The sequence below is a fragment of the Mirounga leonina genome, unplaced genomic scaffold, assembly GCF_011800145.1.
Source record: "Mirounga leonina isolate KUSES-001 unplaced genomic scaffold, KU_Mleo_1.0 Mir_93, whole genome shotgun sequence".
In the NCBI taxonomy this organism is placed as follows: Eukaryota; Metazoa; Chordata; class Mammalia; order Carnivora; family Phocidae; genus Mirounga; species Mirounga leonina.
Window position 1 is genome coordinate 4,824,017 of NW_023270854.1, and position 24,814 is coordinate 4,848,830.

The following is a 24,814-nucleotide window of genomic DNA, read 5'->3' on the forward strand; positions in this document are numbered from 1 at the left end:
CAGTGGTGTGCTGGGACCAGCTTGTCCCAGTGCTTGAGAACCGCGTGTTACCTTTTCAGGAATTTTGTGAGCTGGTTTTTAAACATAGCTGTTGTCACACATTAAATAAGGTAAACTTGTGTTAAAAATAAGCACAAGTGGTAAACACCCCAAACTAGACACTTGTCATTTATTTTAATACATTCTACTACTGTTTGTGTTTGCAAGGATGTTCACACTCCTCACATTTGGACGGTGGAATTGCTGTGTAATGGTTTACAACTGCACGTCTCTTCCCAACTCCCTGTTTGGTGACACGTTTTCACCCTGAAATTGGCTGGCTGTATACCGAGCTTTTCTCCCAGTCTGTGAATGGTCAAACTGGTTCATTCTGGCCGGGTATCTGCCCGGCTCCTTCTCTGGATTTCTTTTTGTGCTGAGCCTTCCCTGCTTACCAGGAGTTACTAGGAACCTGGCTGCCAATGTCACTAAGAAGACAGAAGCCATGGATTGAATCTCGCATGGACTATGGACTAAATACAGTCCATAAATACAGTCCCTAAATACAGAGGCTTTTTCTCCAGAGTCACCCAGCCACCAATATAATTGGTTTCTCTGTCTTTCCAAAGCTATTTCCTTCACTGGCTCGGTCACCAGATTTCACTGATTCTTCTAACTCTCTGTCAACTCTTTCTCCATCCATAATCTTTGTCCTAAAACTGGGGTTCTTTAAGTTTCGCTGTGGTGCCTTTTGCTGGGTCCCAGGCAGCTCACCTCAGGACTCATACAAACATCCCTGGTGGACTGGACAGCTCAGCATCCCCAGTACAGAACCTGTTATGTCTCTCTTGCCCAAAAATATAGGCTTTAGTTTGGATTTGTCTGCAGTTATTAGTGGGAGACCAATTTCCCTCGTCTCTTAGTTTCAAAAGTCTTAGTCATTTTTAACTCTTTGTGACACAGTTTTTGTGTTTTTGTCTTATTTTTCTTCCAGATGATAGGCTTTCAGGTAAGGTCACTGTTGATTTTACCCATTACACCTTCTACGCAATGCCTGACTTAAAAAACACTGAGTATATTTTGTTAATTTAAGGTGTAGAATTCATTTTGAGATAATATTTTATTTAAATGTCTTATAATGTGGGGAAAACCAACACCCCTTTATTTCAAGTGAACAAGGTTTTGTTAGAAGACGGGACTTTTCAGCTGGAGATTAAACCGCCATGTCTGTGTGAACATAAGCCACTAGGAGGTGACTCAAAAGGGGGCATTTTGTTTATTTGCCTTTGGCTAGTGGAGACAGGAGAAGGCATTTGTGTGGTGTCTGTGCCAGGGAAGATAGAGAAGTTGTCTTTCCGGCCCATCGTGAGGTCTGGCTCCCCACAAAGAGGGAGGCTCTGCAGGAGACGAGGAGAGTTCTCTGCCTTCTAGTTGCATCAGCCTGTAAATGTTTTAACGGGTGGCCCCTCCTAATGCTCCTGCTCACATCCCAGTCCGTGGGAGGCCGGGGGAAGGGAGGGGTGAGTCCTGCCACACATTTCCTAGACTCCTCCATGGCCTCGTATGTCCCCAGGGCTTAGCGCTTCCAATGAGGTGCAGAGAATCCACGTTACAGTTTCAGAATACATGGACTTTTCCTTCGATCATCCCCTTTTCTTTCTAACGTATATTTTAGTTATCCGTGTTTATCTGAATTCAATTTTAATGTGCAGTGCTTTGAAGATGAGGTTATTTCGATATTCATGAAATTGTGGGATTATTCAAAGAAAGAAGCCTATAAGTGGTGGCTGTTTGAATGAGTGAACACTGACATACATGTGAGGGTCAGAGGAAAAGTAAGAAGAAAACTGTGAGATTTGATTAACAAATGCGGAATTGCAGGAAAAAACACACTTTCTGAAAAGATGAAAACAAACCCCATCATCAAGGTATTTTAGTTCAGATTCTTATAGAAACTGAACAGCGTCTGTGGAGATGACACTGTGGTGGGATTTGGGTAAAGGAACACGTTTTCAAAAAAAACTTAATGTATGTGTTTAATGTAACCATACTAGACATTTTATCACATAGTAGGATATTTGCAATTTCAGTATCCCCCATTTACCAATTAGGCATTTACTATGTATTTGCCAGGCACTCTTAAATAATATTATCTATAATTCATAAAATAGGTACTACTTCACTCAGGCCTTCTGAGAACCTCATGATTTGTGTTGTCATCCTGACTCACAGCTGGGATCTCAGAGACTGAGAATGGGGAGGCCATCAGGACCTACACCATGAGCAGAGAGCTGGGGTCTGAGCCCATGTCCAGCTTGTGGGGACACACATCAGCTCACTCCCAGCTGTGGTGTGGGGTCTGCTGCAAGCCCTTTGCCTTAACGTGCTAAGTGGGTTCTAAGATAAATATGTGGAAATTTGCTGGGGAGAGAGCAAGCAAATATTTTCTATTTGTATTCTTAGAAACTTAACAATCTGATTTAAAAAAAAACATTTTTCATTCATTTCACAAAATAAATTAGAAGTTGTGATTCCTATTTTAAACATCCTCAAGAAGTGGCAACAGCCATTTTAAAAGAGGTGTTTGGGATCTGGGCTTCTGTTTGGAGAATAAGACATACATTAAGTACCAGTGTATATATATTTAACAAGCTTATATTGAAAGTTACGTTTGTGATCCTCAGAAGCTCCCTCTTCAATCTTAAAAGAATATGTAATTTTCACTGAATGTCTTTGATTTAGCACAACCCATTTGTCAGTCCCTGATGTCCTTGAGGAGACTGTAGCTGATTACTGGTTCTACCTATGGCTTCTCTCTCTCTGTGTCTCTCTGTCTCTCATCTGTCTTGGGGAAAAGGAGCTGTGCAGCCAGCCCCTTACATGGGTGGAGGACCCTGCAGACACCTGGGAGAGCCCAGACCAGACTGGATGGAGGCTGACTCCCAGCAGCACTCCCAGCACTCCACGCCATGTCTAGTTTTATTTTATTCAGCATCTCTAAGTTGATCAGCATAAGGCTTGGGTCTTGAACGATGCCAGGCATTTCTCTGAACATCACAATAATCATGGACCAATTCACATCCTTCCTTCCTACTCGAGCTTCTACTAGCAGTGGTGTGTTGCCCCCGTACCCACTGAGGGCTTTCCAAGGGGGCACAGCTGATCCCCACTGGGATCCTGCCCATGCCTCACATCCCCCCCACACCTGGGGCACAGCATCCATGGCCACCACTGCCTCCTGGGGGGACATGACAGAGCCTTTAAACAAGGGCAAAGGACAAATACAAATTAGAACGAAGAGGCTTAATTCTCCCTGTTGGAAATAAGGGAAAAGACTTATGTCCCCCTCCTTTTTGTTTTAGATCAGTTACCTTAGAAAACGTGTCATTGTAAATTCTTTCTCCTCTCTTTGAAGTGTGTATAAATCCTCTTGCAGACTAGATAGGTCTCTGGTGAGCTTTAGGACCCAGGATTGCCTTTCTCAAGCACCAGGAAGGGAAGAAGCACCCCATCTCCCAGTTCCTGGTGGAGGCTAGGAGTCCAACTCCTGTGGCAGTTTGCTCCAGTTGCAAAGCTACCTCCTGTCATAAAGGTATGAGAAGTTTTTTTTCCCTCTGAAAAAAGGGAGCAAACACGAACACAGATGGTCACCCTAGGACCGGGTGACTCTGGGATGAACTCTGTGTGACAAATGGTGCTGTCAAGTCCTCTACTTGAGGGCTCGTTATCGTTTACCTTGAGACCACGTATGCAACGTGTTGTATCTGCGTGGCTGTGTTCTGGGTGAGATTTCCTTCTGTCTCTGCAATTTCTTAGCGGATTGCCTATGATGCATGCCACGTGGTGGTTTCCTGCTAATTCAGTAATAAAAGTGTTTTCTTTCCTTTCTACCTTTGCAGAGAGGGCTTCTGGGTTGGGAGGAGATTTTGCCTTTACTCCTATTTCCCCAACAAGGGATAGGGGAGTGTCTGGGGGAGTCCTGGTCCTCTTGGCAGAGAGAAACCAGACTCCAATGGAATCTTAGAAGGTCCTCATCTCTCTGTTCCCCATCTTCATCTGAGGCACCGGAGGACAGGGTGCTAACACCCTTCACTCAGACTCCCTGAGCCTTCTTTCTGGGACTCTCTCAGAGACAGATGGTCTGTGCCTACACCCCACATTTCCTGGGGAGGGATCCTCTCCACACATCATCTTTAGTTAGCTCCTCTCCCGCATTTTCCAGGTTCCCAGGGCATGTGAGTGAATGAGTATACATATAGTATCATAAATGATATCCTACTATGTTCAATTGTGTCCCCTCCAATTCCTGTGTTGAAAGCCTAGCCCCCAGGATCATAGAATGTGCCTGTATTTGGAGAGAGGTTTTGGAGTGGTAACTAAGGTAAAATGAGGTCATATGGGTGGGCCCTGCAGGGGAAGAAAAAGGCTTCCTTCTGCTCTTCTTGGTCTTGTGGCTGGTCCAAGAACTAAGTTGACATAAAACTGATGAAAACAATCAGTTTAATTACACACATATGCATGGGAGTTTCACAAAAATATGAGACTCCGAGTCGGGCGGCCAGATGACTGAGACACATGCCACCCTGAGCTACAGAAAGGAACGGGGGTTTGGAGTTCCTGGGGTGGGGAGGAGATTATGACAGAGTTTACCTGGTTATGCAGATGAGAGTCTCTCAAGTAACAAAATTATCTCTGGGAGTAGTCCTTCTTCTGGAACTGATACCTTGACTAATGGAAATTTCCTTTACAAAAGGGGAAACATATACTTTATTTTAAGCAGTTAGGGGGAGGTAAAGAGCTTTTCCTGTGTCTGCTGGTTTCCCATCACCTTTAACCCCAAATAATTCACACACCAGAGTGGCACCTCCTGAACGCCTTCAGCCATAATCCACCATGACTGCTGTCCTTATCAGGGGAGATTAGGACACAGACACACACAAAGGAGAGTCACGTGAAGACACAGAAAGAAGACAACCATCTGTAAGCCAGGAAGAGAGGCCTCAGAAGCAGTAGTCCCACGGACACCTTGCTCTCGGGCTCCCAGTCTCCAGCAGGGTGATAAGACAGGTGTGTTCTCTTCAAGCTGCCTAGTGCATGGTACTTTGTTAGGGCGGCCCCAGCAGATCAATACTATGGCTCAGGAGCATTTTCCAGTCACATCCTCTGGTTATCTTCCTGTGTTACTATGGACAAGTGGCCTTAGTCATATGAGGCCTCAGAAACTTCAGTTTTACTAACACAAAAAATATACAGGCAACAGTCTAATCTTCTGGTGCCCTTTTGCTTGTAGTCTGTATGCTTTTGAAACAGGAAATATCTTCTGTCCTAACAGATCCTGAGTTTGACTGTGTTTGATGCCATGATCCTTCTGTGTTAGAAACTGAGCTATGGGGGACATTTTACATTTGGTTTTTACCTGGAATTACTTTTGGTCCATCCTCATTGTGTTGATTTGGGGGCTGATTCCAGCTGCCTGTTTAAAATAGCTCCCCAGGGGGTGCACCTTGATAGGGACCTTACCTTTGAGTGGGCAAGAGAGTGAAGATCTTGCTGCACCAGGTAGAAAATGCAACTGGGTGAAATTTGATCTGTGAATTGTGGACGAGTTCACTCTAGGCAGGAATAAAGCATTTGATTAAACTGCCATTTATGGGAATCATTAGACTCCTGCTGTGCACGCTTGATTGCTTGTGTGCTTAAAGCTTGCATCTCATTTGTGATCCACTGCGTCAGGAGTTTTGAGTGGAACATAGCCTGTTGCTTCTTCCACGTAGCTTGAGTTTATCAAACTGCCCCATTTTGTTATGTTCAGAGACAATAGTGAACACATTGGTTGTGGAATCGCAGCAATGATCGTAATCTCATTAGATTAGAAAGCAGGGCAATTATCCAATCATCACTCTTTGTAGAGCTAGCATAAGCCATGGTGGTTATGGAATGCATAATATTTGGATGGCATTTTATTAATTAGCATTTCCCCCTGCTTGCCTGGGATGACGATTCGTGAGTTCTAAATGAATGTGAGCACAGACAACAAAGAACTGCCTCAGTGTCCCAGTTACCATGCCAACTATCTTATATTCACTTTCTGATGACATTCTTGATTGATTCTTTAGGGAACTCTGGTTACCACACAAGCTTAAGGCAGTCTTTTTTCTTGCTATCTTGACAACAACATTTCTCTTCTCTCCAAGGGAAATACAAACACATCTTCATGGTGGGTGTTATTTCAACCTGAGATTGTAACTTTTCTTATTAAATACTTATCAAAATTCAACAAATGGTGTCATTTTTACACTGATGAAGATGGCTCTCTGATGCTGGGGCTTTGCCTCAAGGGAGCAATCAGAGCTGTGATTGTCTGTGTGACCCGCTAGATGGAGCAGGTGGAGAAAACATTTGCATTCAGCTTTCGAAATGATTGAAGAAATAAATAACGGGCCTCTTGATGGGTCTGGGGATAAAATAATGACTCTTTGCCTTTTTGGACAACTTTGGTAGAGATCTTGGGAATAAAATGTCAGCTTGACAGCTTATCTGTACAGTACAAAATTAATTATGTTTCTAGTTAAGCATATTAGGAGGAAATAGTCTTCTGATTCAAATTTAGACATGAATTTTAGTTTAGTTTAGTTTAGTTTAGTTTAGTTTATGTTATTTATTTTTTAATTAGAGTGGTTCCTACTTTTCTGAAGGCAAAAGTAAAGTTAAAGAAAATGAAAGAATAATCCTTTGTTGTCTTTGTTGATCTGTAGGAATGCAACCTTCCCCATGAGGTCTCTATCCTGTTTGGCCTTCAACTTAAGGTAGTAAAAACTTTTCATGCAGGATATTATCTCTCTGGGAATGGAAGCAATGAGCAGCTTGGGTATATTTGTGATGCTCAATGCATATTCGATGTATAGCATTATTCTCTCATTAAACAAGCATCTTTATTGGTGGCTAATGATTGGGTCACCTCGCCAGTGACATATCATTGCTGAAAAGATGGAGCATGGAATCTCGAGCCCACTAGACCAAACACACCCTGAGGTTAGACTGCGGACACTCTCCCTGTGCCCAGCTCTCATTCCCCTGAAAAATGCGTCATTTAGCTTGAGATTACTTCTGCTTGGACCTTGTCCAGTCTAAGCTGTGATTCAGGTAGTTAGCCAGGTGCTGTTGGTTAGGGGTATGTTTGTGAACCTTCTCAAGGCTTTTCTTGTATGTTTTACTGATACAGACTCTTTTATTGGCTGCAGAAGAGGTACCTCTTCGATAGTGAGCTCAGCCACTCTCGTGGGCAGACGTGAAGAGGTATGACCTCTTTGCAGAGCAATTTGGCACATGCAAGCAGCATTTAAAATGCACTTATCCTTTGACCCAGACATTCCAGGGCTCAGGATTTAACCTACCTACATGCTTGCACAAAAAGTCAAAGGCACGTGTGAAGATTTTCTATTACAACATCATTTGTAAAGAACAAAAGTCCAGAAACAACCCAACCTGAAGGTCTACCACGAAGGGATTGATTAAATAAATGAAGGTGTATCCATTCCAGGGATGCAATGCTGTTGTTCAGACAGGTGAATTATACTGACTTAACATTGACTGAAATGTCGTCCATATATTGATGTATCTTCAAACAATATTCAGGAACTAAGAAGTGAAGAAATGTAGAATGGCATTCATGACATGTTACCATTTGTATAAAAAGTAAGGATCCATTAATTATGTAGATATATGTTTGTGTGGATGCTTGGACGGCATAGAAAAATCTGGAAAAACAAACATGAGAGTGGTGGCTGTTATCCTCAGGAAATGGAGTCAAGGGGAAGGGGTGGCTTGTACGTTTCCTCCTTGTCTGTTGTTCCTCTGTATTGCCTGTAAGTACATTATTTGTAAAACAAAGTGGGTTCACTCGGCTGGGTTACTCCCTAAATGTAGCATCAGCGTCTGGAGCATCCCTGAGTGGTTTAGGGGTGTTTGTTCTTTTTTTTTTTTTAATATTTATTTATTTGACACAGAGAGAGCACAAGCAAGGGGAGCGGCAGGCAGAGGGAGAAGCAGACTCCCCGCTGAGCAGGGAGCCCGATGCGGGACTCGATCCCAGGACCCTGGGATCATGACCTGAGCTGAAGGCAGACGCTTAACCAGCTGAGCCACCCAGGTGCCCTAGGGGTATTTGTTCTTGATTACTGCCTCCCTGGACCTGGCTGGAGCCCCAGGGCTGACTTTGAGCCCGCCAACACCGAAGAGCAGAGGAGAGCCTTGCGTCTCTGTGCTCTGAGGCCGAGGCCCTGCCTCGCCTCCAGGTATGTGCTCTGCACCCGCCTTTCGCTCTGCCCCCACTTGGCCTTGTGCAGGGTGACAGCTGTACCTCGCCACAGGACAGACGCCTAATGCGCCTGGGAAGTAGCCTTCCAGCTCTCTGAGGCTCGCTCCTTGGAACAGGCTGAGAGAACGACATGATGGATGCCTCATCCGCCACCTCCCCAGGAGGACGCATCGCTAAGTCCACTGCTTATTGACTCAAGGCACTGCTGCTGTAGGGTGTGAGGGACACGGGGCTTTGCTGCCTCTTCCAAGGTCACAGGGATTGTCCCCGGAACGTCTGTGGTGCTCTGAGCTGCCTTCCGACTTCACGCCTCCAGTTTGTGCTACCCCTTCTTTACATTTAACGCTGAGTTAGACTCTAGAAAGTTAGGGCTTTGCAAACCCGGAGTTCTCAAGCCAGAAGGGCACAGTGCTGGGCGACATGAATGTTCTAATTAGACCATTAGCTCCATAATGACCGCATTAAGAAAGAAGGGAGGGGGCAGAATCCACGCAGCGTTCTAACTCCATGGCAATTGCTGCAAGCACTTCTTAGAATTACTTCTGCCCTAATTTTTTTTCAAACCTGCAGCACAGATGCAGTGCCTGTCAGAGGTGTTCCTGGCCCTGTGAGCAGTTTGCAGCCAGCAGGTTCGAGCTGGTGCCTCTCAGATGGGCTGTGCCAGCGGATTGGCGGTGTTGACCAGCGGTATTGACCAGCACGGGCAGTAGAGGGCTAGCTTCTAGCTGGTGTCCCACAGGAGTGCATCCTTCACTGGGGGGCAGCTCCCCAGCCCTGTGGAGGAGGGGAGACCATGCGTCACTCAACAGCCAGGGCTACAGTGATGGCTTTTTATGGACAGAGCCAAAGAATCCCAGCCTTGTCAAGGACGGCCCTTGTAATGAATTACAAGTCAAGGCTAGCAAGTCAGCTACAACCTTGACTGTGTTTTTCTTTGTAAGGTGAGTAGAATCGGCCATTCAGCATACGTTCTCTGTTAGGCACATTTCTTTGTTTTTCCTTCATTACATAAATAAGCCAAGCTACCTGTCTTTAGATAATGTATTTTCACTTTCCCCCCACCCCCTGTGACTCTATTAAGACTAGCTCTTTTAGCCAGCCCCCACTGCCTGGCACCTGGCTCTCCCAGGGTGGAGGAGGGGGTAGGGGGCTGCAGTGGGGCTGGGCTGGGCCAATCTCCATGGTGTCCTAGATGTCTGACAGTATTTGGATTAAATGAGCTGTACAGAATGTGTCAGAGGGATGCTGTATTGCTTGTGGAGCATCAGGGCGGGACCAGTTTGAGTTCAGCAGCTGCAGGATTCCTTAACAAACTCTGGGATTTGATGGTGAGGAGGCTGACTATTTTAAATGTTTAGCAATTTCCTGAAGCAGAAGTTGGTTAAATAAACTTAAACATCAGCCCTCACTGGCTTTCACTGTGGATTTGGCAGTCCATCTCCGAACAGCTCCATTACATTCCCTGGTCACAGAGGGAGTGGGTTCTTGCAGGCAGGCCCATTGCTTTTCCCCCCTGACTTCTTGTAGAAGTGACATCATCACATCGGGTAGTCGCCTGATCCCTGCCCTAAGCTTCTGATTCTCAGATGGAGATTTCCTTACAAAGCTATGAGGGAATCAAGAGACCAATCATAAGCCTCAAGTTCCCGCTTCTCAGGAGGCCAGAGGAAGAGGGGCCTTGATGTTCTCTGCACATGCTTCCACAGCAAACTGTTTGCTCTGCTTTAACAGAGGACATTTCTCATATGCTCTGCAAGGCCGAATCTTTGAAATGTCATGGGAACAATCTCATTTTCTCGTGGCACCCAGCTTCCTTTCTCTTTCTCGGCTTATGCTGAGTGACCTTAAATTCTCTGTTGCTCTATCCTTGCTTGTCTCCCACAGGGAGAGGTGGCCAGATTGTCCGAGTCTGACTTTTTGCAATTAGGTTGTGTTTTATGGAGTTAGAGTATGAAGACCAGGAATAAGAGGTAAACACCTCACCTGCTGCCTACATCAGGGGTAATGACTACCCAGGTAATAATTACCCTGAGTATAATAAGATCCTCCCGCTAAGAGAGACATGAGGACATTAGGTGACTCCACCAAGGTCCCTCCACTTACTGCTCCACAGGATGCACTTAATTCACCCTGGACATAGGAGATTTCTCTTCTTGTTTTGTGATACATTTTACTCTTGGAACTGGCTGAAATACGCATTATACCAACTCTTTCAGGAAATATTATTTTATTGGAAGAGTCATCCAGTTAGACTGAGTGACCTCTAAGTTGGGTTGCCAGGTATAGCATAGAAAAAATACAGAACACCCAGTTAAATCTGAATTTCAGTTAAGCAACACATAGCATGTTTTTCCCTTGAAATTTTAAGTTATCTGGCAATCCTACCTCTACAGCTAATACCCAAACAGTCTCCGTCTATGAGACACTTTCTCTAAGAATCTCTTGACAGTGAGGATTCCCTTTTCTCTCTGCTTCATCCTCTGTCAGTTTAACCATCATAATTTTTCTCCATCTTCCCTAAGAAGTCTCGGAACTACTCTTCATTTTGAATTATAGAGGAAGAAACCCTCTACCTTGTTGAAATTCTGTGATTTGCACTCATTCCTAACCAGTTAACATTGTTGACTGCATTCAATACACTCCTGAAATATGTACAGTAAATTACCAGAGCAAACGAGAAGGGCAGATACATCTGTATTTTCAAACCACTCCCAAGGAAGTTAAGAGCAACGTTCTCTGGTTTCCCCCATTTGGTATAATCACAGTTATGTCTTTGCCTCTGCAGCTTACTTGCAATAAATGTCTTTTGTGATTAATTAAACTGATTCAGTTCCACTTCAGCATTTAAATAATCACAGCTGTTGTTTATTGCTTCACATCCTAAAAGCAATAGAACTGCTTGCTTAAATAGCCCTTTATGCCCAAACACCCAGAAGTGTGGGATGCTTGTAGATGGCAGAGGGGCGTGGTTATTTTCCTAGCAAATGGATCCTTTTCTGTAATAGTGACAGAACATCTATACTTACCAAAGAACCTCAATCCTCTTATCAGGACCTGGGAAATAAGTTGGTTTTTCTTTTCTTTCTTTCTTTCTTTTTTTTTTTTGGCCAAGGAAGAAATGTGAAATCAAGGGATGGATTTAAAGCTCCCATGGCTATTCTATGAATTACAAATCCTACTCTGAAGGCAGATGCCCTGTGGCCCTAGGACTCAACATAAAACATCCCAATATGATGCTGCTCATGCTCACTTCTTCACCTACACAGGGTGTGTTTTCTTTTCCCCTCTGCTCTTGAATGCCCCTTCCGTTTTTTATGTGTAGTATTTTGCATATAATAAGTTCTGACTCCTTCCTGGCTTGTTTTTGCATATTCTCAGGTTGTAAAAACACTGACTAAAAGCCTCACTTGAAGGCCGGGAGAGGCCAGCATATTATCGGTCATCAACAAAATATCCAGTGTTGGGAAGACTGGATATCCCCATGCAAAAGAATGAAATTCTTTATCCCCTTCTCTTACACCATATGCAAAAATCAACTCAATATGGATTAAAGCTTTAAATGTAAGACCTGAATCTATAAAACTCTTCAAGTAAACAGGGGAAAAGCTTCATGACATTGGTCTAGGCAATGATTAAGTTTCTTGAATATATCACCAAAAAACATAGGCAACAAAAGCAAAAATAGGCAAGTGGGACTATATCAAACTAAAAAGCCTCTGCACAGCAAAGGAAACAGCAGAGTGAAAAAGCAATCTCTGGAATGGGAGATATTTTACAAACCATATGGATCTGATAACAGGTGAATATCCAACAACTCAATAGCAAAAAGAACCCCCAAATAACATGATTTAAAAATGAGCAAAGGACTTGAATTGACATTTCTCCAAAGAAAACATACAAGTGGCCAGAGCATACATGAAACGGTCCTATATCATCAGGAATCATCAGGAACATTGTCAGGAAATGCAAATCAATGTCACAATGAGAGAGGATCTCGTACAAATTAGGAAGGCAAGCATCAAAAAACAGCAAAAGATAACAAGTGTTAGCGAGAAGATGGGGAAGTTAAAACCCTTGTTCATTGTTGGGGTGTGTAAAATAGTAAAGCCGTTGAGGAAACAATGTGGAGGCTTCTCAAAAAATTAAAATAGAATTGCCGTATGATTCAGCACTTCCACAGCTGGGTGTTCAAAAGAATTGAAATCAGGATCTCAAGGAGGTATTAGGGCTCCCATGTTTGCAGCTGTGTTCTCCATAGCTGAGATGCGGGAATAATCGAAATATCTATGGACGGATGAATGGATGAAGAGAAGATAGTCCATACATGCAATGGGGTATCACTCAGCACTAAAAGAAGGAAATCCTGCCATTTGGGACGACATGGATGAACCTGGAGGGCGTGATGTTGACTGAAATAAGCCAGACACAGCAGGACTAGTACTGCACAAATCCACTTACTGAAGTATCTAAAGTCGTCAAACGTACAGAAACAGAGGGTAGATGGGCAGACGCCAGGGGCTGCGGGAGAGGGAAATGGAAGCTGCTGTTGGGTGGGTAGAAAGTTTCCATCATGCCAGGTGAACCGGCTCTAGAGCTCTGCGCGCCCATAGTTAACTACGCTGCAGAGTACTCTTAAGGATCTGCTAAGAGAGTGGATCTTGTGTTCGGTGTTCCACACACACACACACACACACACACACACACACACACACACACACACAACACAGTTCTTATCTGGAGTCATTTTATACTGCAAATCACCTCCTCTTGGGCCTTACCTACAAAGTTCAAAGGAGGCTTTTACCTAATGACAGACTGAGTCACTCTCTATGGATGCCATAAATTGCAGTTTTCGAAGATTTAACAGTCCATTGACACAGATCAAATCAAATAATGCAATTTTACTAGCCCCTTTCCTCCAGGCTCATTCAAACCTTAGTAACTTGGATCCCCGAAAATTTTTCTCTTCCCACTTCTCTCCCTGCTCACAGCAAGAGCATTTCAGTCTCAAAAGTCAATCTTGTTTGTGGTTATTGGCCCTGGGACTGCTGACTCAGTCTCATAGTTCACAAGAGTCTGATGTATCAAATCCTATTGCCCTAATTAATTTATAATGAAGACTGTAATTGCCATAAGGACAAGAAAATCACATTCTCTCTAGTGCATTCTTCTGAAGCTGAGTCATGTGGAGGCCAAATTATATTTAGATAGTAAGCGTGGTGAGCATGGAATTAAGAGCAAGGGGAATCAGTCACATGCTCAAATTTTCATGGCACATGAGGGTCATCTGCTACATCTAGGGCCACAAATAGACTCCTTCTGCTATGAGAAGTGGATGGTACCAAAAGACTATTACTAACTTTTTTTGCCTTTTTGGTTTTCTTATTTCTAAGCTTCTATACTTCTAGATCAGACGTGGCTTGTGCTTCACATCGTCTCTGCTTGCTTATCTTCTACTCCATTCATATTGCTGGAAGCCACTCCACACAATGTAACCTGATGAAATTTCACATGGTTTCATGACATACTCTTTCTACTCCCTGGCTTCTCGGAGGCTGAGGTGTGGGGCTCAGGTGCAAACCCAACAGTAGAGAGGTATATGTGACCTATTGGATCACAATTGGCAAATGAAGTCTGAGCTGGTAAACAAACTTTCCTCTTTTCTGAACAGTTCTGGGGTGAGGGACCCGGAGGATGATGACAGGCCGCACATCCATGGAGGAAGAGGGTTTCAGTGATCGCATGGCAGTGGGAACACGTGTGAGCACCTTGTGAAATGCTGATGGCACTCAAGAACACAACGCTGGAGACACAGCACCTGTCAGGAAGGGGGCCTGTCCCGTGGGCATCAGCCAGCCTCTGTGCTCGGCTCTGGTGCTTTGGAACGGGCCGTAAATAGAGTGGCCGAGGTGCTGGGCGTGACGGCCAGGCCACGACCTGTCAGCATGGCTCCCACACCACGGCACATTTAGATACTACCCCCGCTGCTGACTGGTAGCCTCTGTTGGGGGCCAGCCACTTGGGGGCAGCTGGTGCACCGTGGGCCAGCTTTGCCCCGGTTGGGATAACCGTGGGTTGCGTACTCTGCCAGGAGATTGGATGAGAGTGCCCTGGAGGCAGGGGTGGGGGGAGTCCAGTTCTATGGTGGAGGCTTTAGGATTGCAGGGGCTCAAGGGCGACTGTGGACCACTGGCCCATGGGGTTACTAAAGTCACTGCTCTGGCTAGATCTCTTTGTCCAGCCTTGGCTACAAGGGCCTCACAGAGGTGGTGGTCGCAGGTGTGGTGGAAGAAGCGCCTGACTTCACTCAGCACCGGACAGAGTGCTACCCTCCTGCCATCACTGAGGAGGGTGTGGAGGCAAAGAGCAGTCAGGTCACGCGCCCACATTTATTTATGCAGCTGGTAAGAAGGAAGCTGGGGTTGGAACCCAGCCTCGGCCTCCTGGCCTGGACTCCCACCTGCCTCAAGGCGTTGGTTCGTTCTGTGCGGCATGTGAGGTTCCCGGAACCCTGCTGTTGGATTGCTCTGGAACCCAGATTCAGTGAAACTTCTCCTAGATCCAGCAAGTCACTAGGCATACTGGTTTCCAATTCCTGTTATTGGCAAGCGCAGGTTGGTATGTGCTTCCAAGTGAACTTGAGAGTGATGAACAGATATTTTTAGGTTAGGTTCTATATTTCCGACCTTTCACTAATTAATATTGGCCTTTCAGTTAGCCCAAATCAGCAAGGGTTTGTACATATTGATTTGTTCTTTTTGGTTTTCTCCTGTGAATATTCTCATGTGTTACCTTTTTCATTTGTTTATTGTGTCCCCAAGGACTTCTCAAGTTCAGAAAAACTTAATTTGATGGGATTCTTCCTTCTGTATTAGTGATGACATTCTTATAAGTAGCAGCTAGTTTCTGATCTGTTTAGAATCTCTCCTGCCTCTGGGCCTTGTGCCCAGTAAACTACTCCAAGTAAACACTTGGTAGGTGCTGGTGGCCCACAGGGTCCATGCCCACCGCCGCCACAGTCTAGTGATCCGCTTGACTCCTTTGTTACTGATTTGAATATTTCTTCACCTGCCTCCTTTTCCAAAAGAACATATCTTAAGAAAAAGATAGCAGTTGGCATCTATTTCTGTTGATAAAAGGAACTGTCATGTAGGTGCTCTCTCTTCTGTTTTGGAAATAAAGACAGCATGACTTTTAAATACTCTACCCCCAGCCGACAGACAGAGATACTGCTTGGAAGAACTTCCAGGGATAAGCTGTTTGAGGGCTGGGCTCAGCCCACTGTGTTCATGCCCCTGCACTCAGCCTGCAGCATGGTGCCAGGAGAGAGAGAGACAGAGACAGAGAGACAGGGGGAGAGGGGAGACAGAGAGACAGAGGCAGACACAGAGAAGGGAAGTAGACACAGAGACAGAGAGATGGGGGAGAGAGACAGAGACACAGAGGGAGAGAGAGAGACAGAAAGAGAGAGACATGGGGGGAGGTGGGGGAGACAGAGATAGAGACAGACACAGAGAAGGGCGAGAGACACAGAGACAGAGAGCCAGAGACAGAGAGATGGGGAGAGATAGAGACAGAGAGAGAGATGGGGGGAGAGATAGAGACACGGGGAAGCACCCTGTCCAAGGCCATAGTGACAGCTGGGTCAGAGACAGGAATTACAGAGGACAGAGGTAAAATAAGTGACAAAACCACGGGTAACAAGTATGAGCAGTAAATTCACCTAAGTGATGACTGATATGCTTCATAAACCCTATAATTTACGGTTTTTTTTTTTAAAGATTTTATTTATTTATTTGACAGAGAAAGACACAGTGAGAGAGGGAACACAAGCAGGGGGCGTGGGAGAGGGAGAAGCAGGCTTCCCGCTGAGCAGGGAGCCCTATGTGGGGCTTGATCCCAGGACCCCGGGATCATGACCTGAGCTGAAGGCAGACGCCTAACGACTGAGCCACCCAGGTGCCCCTAATTTACGGGTTTTGAAAAAAATTTAAATGATGTTGTATCAGTTTCCTGGGGCCACCATGATGAATGATCACAAACTGGGTGGCTTAAGACAACAGAAATATATTCTCTCACAGTTCTGGACACTGCAGTCTGAAATTAAAGTCAGGTGGGTTGCTTCCCTGTGGAGAATCTGTTCCATGCCTCTCTTAGCCTCTGGGGGTTGCCAGCCACCCTGGCATTCTCTTTCTCGTAGACCCAACACTCTAGTCTGTCCCTGCCTTCACTGGGTCTTCTCCCTCTGTGTCTCCACGCCTGAACCTCCCCCCACCCCCACCCCCGTAAGGAAACAGTCACTAGGTTGGGGCTCGCCCTAATCTCCTGCAACCTCCCTATAACTTGAGCACATCTACAAAGATCCTGTTTTCAAATATGATCACATTCTACAGGTCCCAAGGGGACTGAACCTGGACGTATCATTTTAGGAGGCACAATTCAACCCATCACAAATGCTTCTGAGGAAAGGTGTTTATTGGAAATAAAATAATTAAAAAAAATAGTTTTTAAAAGTGCCCCTTTCTTCCTATGGGAAAAGAAATAAAAGAGGTACAAAGAGTTATATCAAAGGAAACCTCTTGTCTGGGATCTAACTGATCCTTGTTCTGTTCTCTTTCTTCTGGATGAGCTCTGTCTCCCAAGGTGCGGCCCGTAACAGGGAAATAAAGTGCTCTGCAATGAAAGTGGCAGTCAGTCAGTGGGATTCTGGGGACTCTCCTGTCCCTCTGTCTCCCCACACATGGGTCCCGGGAGGTGGGTTCAGCATTGGTCCTGGAGGCTCTCCCGCTACCATGTTTGTGTGGTCCCTTCATGGCTGTGCTGTGGACACGTTTGCTCGGGCCTCTTCTTACCGTTACCATTCCCTCTCCCGCTGGAGAGAAATCTCCCTGCAAGCAGAAGGACCTCAGACATCCCCCATGATGTTAACACTCCCCAGGACTCCCCATCCTCTAGTTCGCTCCAGGGAGAAACCCTCATACTCCAACTTCTTCCTGGAAGGACCTGAACTACACACGTGCTGACCTGACTATTCCAGCTGTTGTCTTGTTTCCAACCCACCTGTCTCAGGGGACTGACAGGCAGGCATTTGTGGTCCCCCAGCATCTACTGAGAATAAAGGGTCAGTTTTGAATGGCCCAGGGAGTCTTCCTGCAGCTCTTCCCTCCGGGTCCCCCCCAGCTGCTCCCTGAGTTAGTTTTCATGTTCCTACAAAGGAGCCTGGCCCTGCCCCCGCCCCAGCTGAGAGCTTGGGGCAAGTTCCCCAGAGCTGTGTGAGGAGCAGGTGTGCAAGGGGCAGGTGTGTGAGGGGCAGATGTGTGGGCTGTGAAAGGGGAAGGTGTGCAAGACCCACTCAGACCCAGGCCTTCCTAACAGCAAGGTGCTGTCCCCTAGTGGTGCTGTGTCTCCTACCTCGCCCTTCACTGCTGTCCTTGCCAGGCCACCCTCCTCCTTGAGTCCTAATTCTGATGCTCAGAGCCCTAGTTTTGAATCTAAAGCTCCCTTTACTGTTTCTTGCAGCTTTCTACTGAAAGTAGCATTCATGGCAATCTTCCACCTAATCCAAGGGGACCAGACCAGACCCCTCTCATGACTTTTGCCACTCTTCCAGTGAATCCTAAACGTGAAGTAAGATCATACATTATCTTGGATACAGAAAACACTGAGAACCCTCATTGCAATAGGTCTTATGCGAGTTGGAACAGGGCTGTGAATTTATTACAGACACATTTCCAGTGTCTTCCCTGCCATATTTTACCTTCGCCAATTTTTATTCTTACGTTAGTTAGTCAGGAAATGACTCTTTCCAAGAAACTCTGACAATATCCTGAGATGGAATGACTGAATCAGAGTTTTGCATAATCAGAAATTCTAAGAAATACAGCAGCCTATGGACGGGATGCAACAAAAGCACAGTTTTCGGAGTGGCTGTGCCTGGGTTTGAGGAAAGTACAACTTTTAAAATGCGTATCGTGATTTGAAAATAGGATGGGAAAGATAGGCTTTTGAGTCTTGACTATGAACAGCTTCCTTTTAAGGATCACTGTGGCTCATGGTCTCTGGGACCTCTTTCCTTTGTTGAGTATCGATCCCAACTTGGGCACATTTGACCTCTAGTGTCCAATGAACAACAGATAAATGGCACTGGATTCATTTTTGATGCCTCTGTCCAAAATAAACAGTTAACCTAGGGCTGCTTCCCAGTGTTGCCAAATTCGCTGCTTTTAGGAGATTTGAAATAGCTGCTTGAGCCAGGAGGGACTCTTAGAAATACTTCAACTTTTAAACAGCAATCCTGGAGGTCTTTAATGTCAACCTCTAGAAAACTCTGAGGACCAAAGAGGATGGCAAATGTGGCCTGAGCTGATCAGTTCAGAGGCCCTTCTCCTCAGCTCTGAGCATGTTCCAACTCTGTTAGCTGGCGGGGGGTGGGGGGGGGGCCGTCCCCTGAGATGCTGTGGGGTTAGGAGTGGGGGAGACTGACTGCAGAGTTGATAGCAAATGTGGGGCTGGTGTGGGCCTGGGAACTAAACCTCACACATCCACTCTTTGCCTTCAAGAAACCTGTCTTAGGCACAGTAGCTGTGCCCCTGTGTACCACTCCTGTGCCCAAGATGAACAGCGGTCATTGGTCACAGTGACATAGCAGAGTGGTTAGGATCACGGGTGCTGGAATCAGGCCTGTGGCTTCGACGGCCCCTCCTCTAACAATAGGTGAGCAAGTTACCTTATAAAACTAAGTCTCCCCATCAGCAAATAATACCCACCTCCAAGGTTTTTATGAGGAGTGAATGAAATCCCTATAGAAAATATTTACCACAGGACCTGGCACATAATTTGCTCTTAATAAATAGTATCACTGATAATAAACTATTTATGAAATTATATGTGAACTCATTAATAATAAAATCATTACTAACATTCTTAGTATTTCCTGCTGCTTAGTGAAAAATTAGCTTTACACAAAAAGATGTCTGTCATTTGTCCCTGGCTCCCGGGAGGTAACCTCTAAACCCAAGAAATTATCCGAGTGATAGGAGGGTCTTCATGATTTATGGTGGGCTCCTTGACCATACCTGGTATCTCATGCTAAGTACATGACTCAGGGTGGGGGCTGCCAAACCAGAAAAACCGACCATGTGATTTGAGGGAAGGCACGTTGGATAGCCACTTGGGCAATGATTCAATCAGTCGTGCCTGTCTAAGGAAACCCCAACACGGACTCTGGACACCGAACTCAGAGGACCCGAGGTGTTAATGCTCTGTGTGCATATTGCCATAGACAGATGCCAGGAGGGTCAGGTGTCCCTGAGGGCGTGGAACCTTCCTAACTCCAGATTCCACCCCATGCGTCTTAGTCTATTTGGGCTGCTATGACAAAAACACCATAAAATGGTTGGCATATCACAATAGAAATTTATTTCTCACAGTTCTGGAGGCTGGGAAAATCGAAGACCACGGCACTGGCCAATGTAGTATCTGGTGAGAGCTTCCTGGACCATAGACGTTCCCCATGTCCTCACATGGTGGAGGGGTAAGGAACTCTCTGGGGCCTCTTTTGTAAGAGCACTAATCCCATTCATGAGGGCTCCATCCTCATGACCGTGTCACCTCCCAAAGGCCTGCCTCCTAATACCATCTCAGTGGGGGTTCAACATGAACTTGGGGGACACTGACATTCGTCAATGGTAGTGTCTCTTCTTCAATCAGGCTCTGATTTTTATTCCTTTGCTATAAAAAACCCCTGTGATTGTGAGTATGGTGTTTTCCTGAATTCTGTGAATCATTCTAGTAAATTAGCAAACCTGAGAGAATCCACGGGCATGCCTGAATGTGTAGCTAGCTGGTCTGCAGGGAAGCTGTCTGCGGGCATCTGAGAACCTGTGGCTGGAGCAGAAGTCTTGGACAGAGCTGGCAGCCTAGAGCACAGCACCCTTAACCCCGACCTTGATTCCAATTACCTGCTGGTCTGGGGCTCAGCCTGAGTCCTGCTTAGCACAAGCCACTGCAGCAGTCAGAATTGCATTTGAGAAGAAGTCTGTGTGCAGTTCTTGCCCTCTTCTAGAATTCCTGTGCTTAAAATCCTCCTAGAAATGCCCATCTCCTATTAAATTACCACCTCTAAAGAGTGAGTGCAGGGTATTCTCCGCAGCAGAGGGGGCAACTTCTATTCCAAGCGCCCCCCGATGTTTATTTCCAGCCTCCCTGTACTCTCTTAGTTCTGGGTGGTGGGCTGTGGAGTCTTGAGCGACTAGCGTGCCGCCTCCAAGCTGTCTCCTATCATGCGGTTGAAGGTTCCGTGTGCTGCAGACTCCGTTCCCAGATGGCGAGTCCTCTGGTGTCCATGAAGATTTGTGGAACAGGGACCCCACCAACACTTTTTGGACATATAATGTGAATGAGGAATTAATCTTTGTTTTCCTATTTAGTTTTTGTTTATTTGTTTTGTTGCCACTGAATACCTACTATTATCTTGATCAATGGACTCACAGTCCACGGTAGTATGTACAACCACACACCAGCGACTAGCTGTGACGTGAAGTTAGAAGCAAACAGAGACCAGCGTTGGTCCTGGGTGATGGCAAAACCAATAAGAAAGGGAAGAAGAGGCAAAATTAATTTGTTTTTGTTATACTTCTATTACTGTTGCCTCCAAGTTGGAGAAAAAGCTGTTTACAATACCAGTTTTGCAACGTATACCTGGGAAGCTAGCAAGGTTTCTCAAACTTGGCTTTATGGATATTTGGGATGGATAATTCTTTGTTATAGGGCTGTTGTTACACTGTCAGAGTAACAACAGCATCCCCGGCCTTCACCACCAGATGACAGGAGCATCACTCACCACCCTCTCCGAGTTGTGACAATCAAAAATGTCTTCAGACATTGCCGGTAGGCCCTGCAGTGCAGTATCATCCCCCAGTTAAGAACCACTGGCACAGAAGAAAGAATCCCTGGTTTAGGATTGGAGGGCTGCTCGAGCATATCGTTGCCACTTACTAGCTCTTTGGTCATGGGTAACTGAGGCTGTGGAAGCTCCAGTTTCCTCATCTATAAAACTGAAATAATGTCCATTATTCAGAGCATTCAGAAATTAACATACACCGTACTTTGCCAACTATAAAGCACTATGCATATGTAAGTGAAGCTCTTCAAATTGTCATTTATTTTCCGGGTTGTGCACAAAAAATATTTTCAACATAGGACTGTGTATGCTTAATGATTTTCTTATCATCATAATTGGGGGATGCTTCATAGATCACCTGGGTTGTCAAGTTGGTGTTGGGTGCCTTCCTTCTCGGCTTTCATCTCCTCCCTTTGGATTTCTCCGCCCTGCTGTCTCTTGTCTTTGGTACCCAAAATACCATGAAGGTTTTCTCCCCTTCACTCATCTGTTCCTCTGTGATCTGAGCCTTTCTTGCTCAATCTAAAGGAACATGTTTCCCCCACTACAAAAGCATCAAACGTCATGCCCTTCCGCTTTTGCTCCCAGCCACTGCAAATGCTAAAAAGGAATGAGATGAACAGGTTGAAAACTAAGACGGCAAAACTGATGGACTCATACTTCTCTTGTGAGTCATCTCTCCACGGTTTGATCCGTGTAGCTTACTAACGTTCTGGTTGCTTCATGTTGTCAGTGTTTGCTGTTACCATGCTCTTCAGTTCTAGTCATTGTAATAGGTGTGTGTTGGTATTTCCTTTTGGTTTTAAGAAGGCAGTCTCAGAGCTATGGTACCTAACCTAAAGAAAAGAGTAATCCCTGGTTACAGAGAACATGGTGAAAGACAGGATCACCATAGGCTTTCAGGAGAAGGGAGCACACATTCATTGCGAACTTACTATGTGTTAAACATGGCCCAAGACATTCCACCCAAACTATTACATTTAATGCTTCCAACTATTCTACACATGAAGTTTCACTTTTCTCCATTTATGGAGTTTGGAAACGTTTAATAATTTACCCCAAGTCTCATAGTTATAGAGGTTTGGCTCCTGGCATATCATGCAAATGGCTGCAGGTCTCTCCTCATGTTGGCATGATATTGAGAATTACGTATTTCTTTTGCAGAGAGAGAACAAAAAGCTGGTTGTGGGGTGTGGAGATAAGAGAAGTTCAGGGCATTTTTAAGCCATGTTAGGATTTCTGTGGGGAAGGCGGGAATTGGACCTGTAGCTGCTGATTCTCAACTCAATGCTGAGTGCACCTGGCTGTTGATGCGATTGAGGCATTTCTGAGCATTCTGTTGCAAAACTCTGACAGGGGAGGCAGTCATGCTTTCCCACTTGCTCTTTAAGTGCTCTAATATCCCTTACCTCCTGATCCCCAAAGCCCCGAGAAGAGATAAGGCAGATCGTATCTTCATTTTTGGATTAAGCAACTGGTGCTGGGAATGTTTTCGTGACTGTTCAGGATCACAGAGCAGACAGAGACAGAGCAAGGATCAAATTCAGGGTCCTTTCTGCATGAAAATGTCGTGATGTGATCACACATGACCTGCTTCCTAGAGGGTGTTCTGTGGCATGTTTAGGTCTGATTGCCTCATAATTCTCCCCTTGTATTGATCTGGCATTGGCTAAAGGAACGACACAGCGACTGCGGCATCATTCATGGCCATGGTTCCTGCAGCTGACATTCTCCAAATGCTTCCTCTGTGAGGGGCATCTGGCTGGGGGCTTTAGGCATACACACCCTAGTGGCAGCCCTTTGGAGTGGGGCCTGTCTCCAGATGAGAAGGCCAAGCCAGGCAGATGTCAGGTGTCTTGCTCGAAGACTGAACTAGAATCCCAGGCCTATGGTCTTACAGACGGGTCTATAGGGGTCAAGAGCACATGATGTACCCACATGTAGCCACATTGGTCACAGTGGCTACCAGCGCCCAACACGGTCTGGACCAGTGGCCTCATTGGCCTCCTGCCTCACACCAGCCCCGGCCTATCTGCTGCTTCTTGAGCACATCAAGCTCATTTCCTGTTCTGGACTCTTCTGTCTTGATCGCTGTTCCCCAGATCTTCACTGACTCCCTCCCTCTCTTCCGTTGGATCACTGCTCGATGGCACATCCTCTTGGAGCTATTCCCACACGTATCCCCTGCACTGCTACTGACATTCTCTCCTTCTGCTCCATTTTTTCCATTGTATATATGGACAACTGAGATCATCACATATTTTTTGTTTGTCTCTCTCCCATCCTTGGACCTGGAAAGTAAACTTCCTGAATTTGTTTTGTTCACCATGGCATCTCTCATACCTATGTGTCTGGCACATAGTAAGTCCTTAATACACACTTGTTGAATGGGTGACCCTATCTCATTAGCTTGCTTTCCTCCAAAATTGATTACTATTTTTACGTTAATTTGTATTAAGCCTACTTCCAAATTGTTATGTTTATCACATATTTATGTACCCATAAAGATTTTGCATAAACCCAAGTGTGAAATTTTCACACAAATGACACCATATTGTACATATCCTTTTGAAACTTGGCTTTTCTTTTCTGATCCCCAAATGTCTTTAAGATTAACCCACATTGATACTTGTATGTTTAGTACCTTAATTTAACCACTGTGCAGTGGTTCACTGAATGAATGAATCATGGTTTATTTATCCGGCTCCTGAGTTACAGTTAAGTTGTGTTCGCTTTTTGGGGAGGGGTGTCTTATGCACATGTGTGAGAATTTCTCTAGGTGAGACTGACAGAAGTGGAACAATTGGACCAAAAGTCAACTTCAACTTTGCCAGATCTATCAAGTTGCCCAAAACTCTTGGTATCATTTTACAAAGTATAATTCCATTTCCCACATCCTAATCAATATTTCTAGTTATCATACTTAAAATTTTACATATCTGACAGATGTCATAAGTGTCTCACTTTTATACTGCATTTCCCAGATAATTACACTAGTGTCTTTCTCCCCCATATGTTTATTGATCATTCTGGGTACCTTGTTCACTTTTTCCCTTGGGTTGTTTGTCTATGTCTTATTGGTTTGAAGGGGCTGTTTATGAACGTTCTGTAAAAATACTTTGTGGTTTATTCGCATTGCAAATACCATCTCACAATCTGTGCTTTTCAATTTATTTATGGTGGGTTTTTTTCTGCATATATTTTAAATTTAATGCAGTAGTGTCCTTCATGTCTGACTTGTCTCTATATATTTTAAAGAAATCCTTCCTAGCTCTTATGTTATAAAAATGTTTTCCTATATTTCCTTTTAAACCCTTAAGTTTTCTTTCTGCAATTTTGCTTTCTTTCTTTTTTTTTATTTATTTTTTATTTTTTTAAAGATTTTATTTATTTATTTGAGACAGAGAGAGTGAGAGACAGAGAGCATGAGAGGGAGGAGGGTCAGAGGGAGAAGCAGACTCCCTGCCGAGCAGGGAGCCCGATGCGGGACTCGATCCCGGGACTCCAGGATCATGACCTGAGCTGAAGGCAGTCGCTTAACCAACTGAGCCACCCAGGCACCCCTCTTTCTTTTTCTTTCTTTCTTTCTTTCTTTCTTTCTTTCTTTCTTTCTTTCT